We start from the raw sequence: 6,307 nt of genomic DNA, 5'->3' as shown, positions 1-6,307 counted from the left end.
CAATCATATGAATGTGTACCATTTAAATAAAAGAAATTAAAAAATTACTTTTAAAAAGGAGACATTTCAGGTTTTGATTTGAAGTGTGTTAACATATTCACATATACCAGTAACTTTGCATGGAAAAAAAAAGTTCACAATGATTTGAAGCAAATTCAAATGCCAGAGAAAAAACAGAACAAAACCCTGATGTCATCATTGATAATCAGTGGTACGTTCAGTGAAGAAAAAACAATTGACACAACCTAGACATGGGCAGCAGTGAGTTATCAAGTTTCACTACACAAAAGTAACAACTACAATAATGAAACAAAAGGTAAAATGCCAGCTAATAGTCAAAATTCAGAACAATGATATCAAAAAGAAACACTTATTCAATGCCCCTTCTCCACTGATATGTATAAGCACACCAACATGACATAAACTCATAAATTTAAAAAAAAACATGACATAAAACTCATAAATTAAAAAAAACTTATCAGACTGCGTAAAACATAGGTTTGCCATCTCAAAATGGATGTAAAACACGCAGCTTACTCACAAAATGATAGACAAGTCTCCAGCGGCCAGCTGCTCAGCAAACAAAATAAGGTGGCGAGGATCAATATAATTGAAATGCATTTTTTTTGCTGTTTCGGAGAGAACTTTGCTTCATTTACCTTACACTGCCTGCATTCAAGGGCTACATTTTTATCAGGTGCACCAAGACTTACATCTATAGAAATCCAATCATAACGGTTTTAACAGCAAAAAAAAAAAAAGTATATTTCTAGTCTCGCTTCTAAATTCTCAACTCAACTCCAAAAAATAATAAAGAACAAAAACCCGCATCATGCATTGTCTCCTTCAAGCTGCCTAGGTTGTTTGCGTTCGACTCCCATAAATGACAAGGAATTGTTAAAACCTTTTCTTTCTATTTGTTCACTTTTTGTTTTCTTCTTTTCTGAACTCTTTATACTTGTATTTTATTTATTTTAATTTAGCCTGAAGGTTTGAGTCGTGTATTAAAAATCGAATATAGTGTGTAAGTGCCCTTGAACAGCTTTTCCAGAATCATGTATTCTATATTTTTAGTATGGGATACCCACAAGAAAAGTTCAAATGCATCCATGCGTCTCCACTGATAGTAATGGTAGTTGAGCACTTCCAGTTTAGTCTTCTGTCGTTCTGACACAACCTAAAAGGGTACATCATGTCTGAACATCATCTGTAGAAGAGTGTGAAGTTTAAAGCTTAGCTTAAATAATGTCCAACAAAACCCCAGACTCTTCTGTACATTACCCATCAGCCACACAGACCTGAACTGTGAAATACAATTACTCACTAGCAATTTCTCAGGCGAGTCAAATCTTACATTCATCAAATTTTTGCAACTAGCATTGTAAATAAGCCTACAGAGATTACAAAGTTCAATTACTGCAAACCAAATCATGAAGGCTCTTCCATGGCCTGTTGTCTCTTTCTTTTATCACAGGCTTCCAAAAACCAGTCTTGAACGGCCGTCTTCAAGGTCTTGACCTGTGGCACCCGTACAGCTTCACGGAACAGCCTCTGCATGACAAAACAAAAAATAACATGAACTTAGATCATCAAACAACTATCACTGATTTGAGAAAAGTCTCAAGTTTATTTCCTGACGCCTGTAAACTTGCTAAAAATCATACAGACACACAAACTTGCATACACACCATACGCTTTTACAACACACCAACTATACTTGAGTTAGGAAATTACAACACCTTGTAATCCTTGTAGAAGAGAAGTAAAAAAAAATACCTACCCTAATATTTGTTTTAACCCTTTCGCTGCCAATCAAAACTTGGGTATGTGCATTCCTGACTGCCAGGGAATATTGGAGTTTGGGGTGTAATAATTCACAAAAAAATCTAGCTTCAAACTGGCAGTAGGTAGGTAAGTAAAACCTATGTTGTTTTTAAAGGAAATTGAACCAAGAATCTGTTTTTAGTGTCTAATCATGGAAATGATAATTAGTTTGGCTTATAATGATGTTTAAATATGAACTTTTGAAAAATCAGCCCGGCGCATCTTCCGGTGCCTGTGGATCAAACACAGGTGGCTGTTTTGCTCGCTCCAAGAAAGGATTATAATCAGTGTCATCTACCTGTTTCCAACGAATTGTCCGAAAGAAGATCTCCCCCTTCCCCTGTCAGTATCCATAATCATTTGCACCGCCTGTAGCGTCAGTCCGGCTTTGTTTTTCCCTACTAGGGCCCGGTCGACAGTCACCGTTAGCCATTTTGACGAGTCGAGATTTCTCTCCCATACCCTGTCGACAAGGCCGAAAATAGCCTTCAAACGCAAAACCCTGTCACCATTTATGTTTATTCATGAGAATGAGGTATCCTACCAAGCCATTGGCTGCTATTTGTGTGTCAGCAGTGACGTAGCATTTCTGGAAAATCCCGGAACGGAGAAGACGGGTTTACCCGTCCTAAGGCGCTGCGGCTGCACAAGCGCATGACTGGTATACCCGTCATAAGGCAGTCAAGTGGTTAAAGTTACCTTTACTATGACTTTTTCTTTGGGGGCCTTCGGAAATTCATAATACATGTACTGTGACGTGCAGACGCATATGTGACGACATCATACCGTTTGCTAACATCCTTATTTCGTATGTAGTCGAAAATCCATGACACTGACAAATGAGCTCAGGAACTTGGCTTCTAGCAATTTAATGTTAAGCGTAAAAGCTTTGACAACTATCATTCACATGTGAAACATGGCAAATTTAAAATTGATTCCAAAGAACAAAATTTGAGACAGAAATAACTTGTTGTTTTGTAGACATGGATTTTATCTTCTTCCTAAAAGGACCAGGATGATTTTACAAATTATGAAAAACAACTCACTGTCGATGGCTTTTAGTCGCAGCGTACACCATGGTCTCTTTCCCTGCCCTCCCCCAGAGCCCCCTGTCAGCAACCGTGTAGCCTATGGAACACCTTCGTCATCACAGCATCAGTAGTCGTCTTTAGTTCATGTCCACCAACCACACCGAGCTCATGGTCATGGATCTGAAACAAACAAAACAAGCCAACTGAATTCCAAAAATCAAATATTCAGACAGCTCTTCTTCACATACAAACAATTCAATCTGGAAGCATCATACGTCACCTGGAACAAAAAATCAATAATCGCACTTGCTTTAAAAAAAAAAGTTTTCAGAAGAGCAAATGGTGATTGAGTGTAGCATTGTCATAAAATGTAATCACACACCTCAGGTGACCTGCATCAATCATTCAATACTATCTCACAAATCTTCATTTGGAAAGCACAAACATAGTTAGAAGAGAGCGTCAACCGTGATACTATTCAGTGTGGACAATTTTTTTCTGACCCATAATCCGATGCCTACACAAAGTGAGAATCAGAACTCACAAGAAGGCACTGTTGCATGTTTGTGATTATTTGCTTGAGTGTAGCACTTGCAATTTTGAACTTGAGGAAACAGCGTAGCAATTTCTGTTACATCCCTGAAAACCTAGCAGATGGCAGCTCTGGCCACAGAGCAATATTTGCATTATTTCTCACAGATGCAATGATCACAGAAAACAAAGTGGTGCATGCATTTTCCGCACCCCACATGAGAAAAAGAGGCCCATCATTGTGCGTACCCATAAGCATAGTTTTATCATCAAAATGTGTTGGTTAAATTCACAAATGTGACCAATACGCATAAACCTTGCATGAATTCCCAGGATAATGGGAAACTGGTCATGAATGAGAACTGATGAACAGTTAAGATACACCCGTGAACCGTGATGACATCTGGCATCCTCCAAAAAGCACACACTCAAGGTAACATTTAAAGCCTAAAGAGCGTCTAACAATAACATGTCACTCTCACAAGATCTTGCTACAGTTATCTGGGGAAAATAGCACAGGCATGACTGGTCTGCTTCAACAATAGCATTCAAAGCCACCTACCAGTGATCACTCCTTCGACAGATCCATCATGTGCCTTCAACATCTTCCACACTCAACAGTAAAAAGATGACTCCATCGAACAGTAGCACAGGCTCTGGCTCCACCATGATTCTTTGGCGACCAATTACTAAATTAGTCGCATCAGGTCCATCTGCTACTGTAGAACCTTCTCCAGCAGCAAGAACTGATGTTTATCTTGCCGCTCTGCTCTGCTCGTAGTCTTGTGTCCGCTGAATGGAAGAAAAGAAGAACAAAAAGACATTTACATGAAGCAATACATATTTTAGACAATCTGTCGGCCTGAAAAGAAACCATCAGCACTAAAAAACAATCTGAGCAAATGTTCATAGTAAACGTGACATCTCTATATTTTTGAATTCAGGAGAAGATGAGGAATATATATATTGCAATCAATTTTTAAAGGGGCATACAGAGTGGCATTTGATGGGGTAAAAAGATGTAGGGACTCAGCAGTTGGAGATGAAAATTTTTGTGTGTATTTACTTCAAGCAGATTTTTATTTTTTTTTTTTTAAGACAGAAGAACAAACACACACTAAAAATCATTGTTTAAAGTTGAACTGACCTTAACTTTTCCTCCAAACACTAGAACTTTTTGTATTCATTCAAAAATATTCATCAAAAAGGTTAAATTTTAAATTCAATTTTGCAGACTTTGGATGAAAAGTTACTCTTCTCTGGCATCCCACGGACACAGTTCACACTTTCTCATCAATGAGATGCCTGTGTTAATTAAAAACAAACATCAATAAAACTATTAAAATAAAATAAAAATTTAAATTATAAAAATAAAATCGACCAACCGCCCCCACCCGATTTTTTTCCCCTTTGCTGGAAACAATACATTTGTTTCACTAAAACAGTAAAAGAGATCAGCTGAATTTGTTTGACACATCTGGTTATAACTAAAAGAATAAAACACAAAATAAGCCAAAGTCACAGAACAAAAAGACGCTGTCAGTGTCACTATCAATGACTCTGAATGAGACACTCATTGCTATCGAGCCATACCTGTTCATCTTCACCTTGCCGGGACGGAACGACAGTCTGCGTTACTGGCATCGGTGGCGGTGTTAAGGTCACTGTCCATCTCAGCTTTCTTCACCTTCAGTTCAAACAAGCAGTGAGCACCGTCATACTCAAGTCAAAGCTTTCTGAAAAAATAAATACTTGGAAGTTAAATAGGATCACATTGATTCCCAAACCTAACAGTAACAGTAACACGCAAACATCAAAACTGGAATATTAATTATTAAATATAAGCATCTCAATTTCACTAAATTAGTATATTTATTTTCTCTGTGATGTATTTTTTATTTTTATTTCAAAAAAATCTGTTTTTCAACTTTATCACTGCACACGCTGACACAGCCTCTGCCTGCCTCTCTAGTCTATGCATGCCTCGGGAACAAGGGTAATTTTTCTCTTTTCCGAGACTCAGACACAGAATATTCCACTATGAGTCTATGTCAGTATGCGGAACTGAAAGTTGAACATCTGTGGAAAAATAAAAAGATACAAATAAAAAAAAACAGATTTATGAAGAGCCTATTAGTATTACTACTAAAGCTCCTGACAACTGCTGCCGCAATGACTCGACCAGATTAGGAACCAACCAAAGTTCACCAAGAAACAGACAATGAGACATAAAATGATAAACGAAAATTCAGTTTTTATGGTGCCGTGAGCGACCCGCGAATCGGGATTCGGATGATATTTTCACTCTTCCACAACTCCTTAAAAACAAACCACTGCATCAATCAACTTTATGTTTTTGGAAAAGTTAGTTCATTCATCCATCTTTCAGACAAAACAAACATGAATGAATAGAACAGTGTTCTTCTAGGCGAAAAAAAAATCGAAAGTGTGAGAAATTCTCTCTGCCATCAAACTCGGAAGCCGAAGCCGCGAGCTATCAAAAATTCAAATTCCCAAATCTTTCCTTCAGTTGATCAACTTACCTATTCTTGAAAGAAGTCAATCTTCATTTCAGAGAGAAGGATAAGATTACCTTGCATCCAATAAGCAAGTCAAAAATACAAGTCAATATGAAGAAAAAGCAAAAAAACGCCGATACAATGTGGATTTGACAGACTTCTTGCCAACAGGAAGTTGGAGATTGTCTGAGTAGGTCTGACAGACAAGGGAAATAACTTCAATAAATTGCTCTTTTCAGTCAAGGTAACTGTCTCCCCTGAAATTGAACTTTCATAGAGATTTTCTTCCAAAGCAAAATAAAATAAAATGAAAATATGCTGAGAACAAATTTTATGTAACCATTAACATCAGCCTTTATTTTGAGTAGATAATTAGTTTCAAAGTTACTTTAGTTTACATTT

The 6,307-nt window shown here is 37.4% G+C and overlaps 1 long non-coding RNA gene across 1 annotated transcript; it reads right to left on the bottom strand.

Annotated features, from left to right (window-relative positions):
- Nucleotides 1-4,660, bottom strand: LOC138961410 (uncharacterized). Its single transcript, XR_011454174.1, has 3 exons — nt 3,949-4,660; nt 2,871-3,035; nt 1-1,551 (listed from the first exon to the last, which is right to left on the bottom strand). It is a non-coding gene; the product is annotated as an uncharacterized lncRNA (long non-coding RNA).
- Between the last annotated feature and the right edge of the window lie 1,647 nt (nt 4,661-6,307).

The sequence above is a fragment of the Littorina saxatilis genome, linkage group LG3, assembly GCF_037325665.1.
Source record: "Littorina saxatilis isolate snail1 linkage group LG3, US_GU_Lsax_2.0, whole genome shotgun sequence".
Taxonomy (NCBI): domain Eukaryota; kingdom Metazoa; phylum Mollusca; class Gastropoda; order Littorinimorpha; family Littorinidae; genus Littorina; species Littorina saxatilis.
This window is presented reverse-complemented; position numbering and strand designations above follow the sequence as displayed.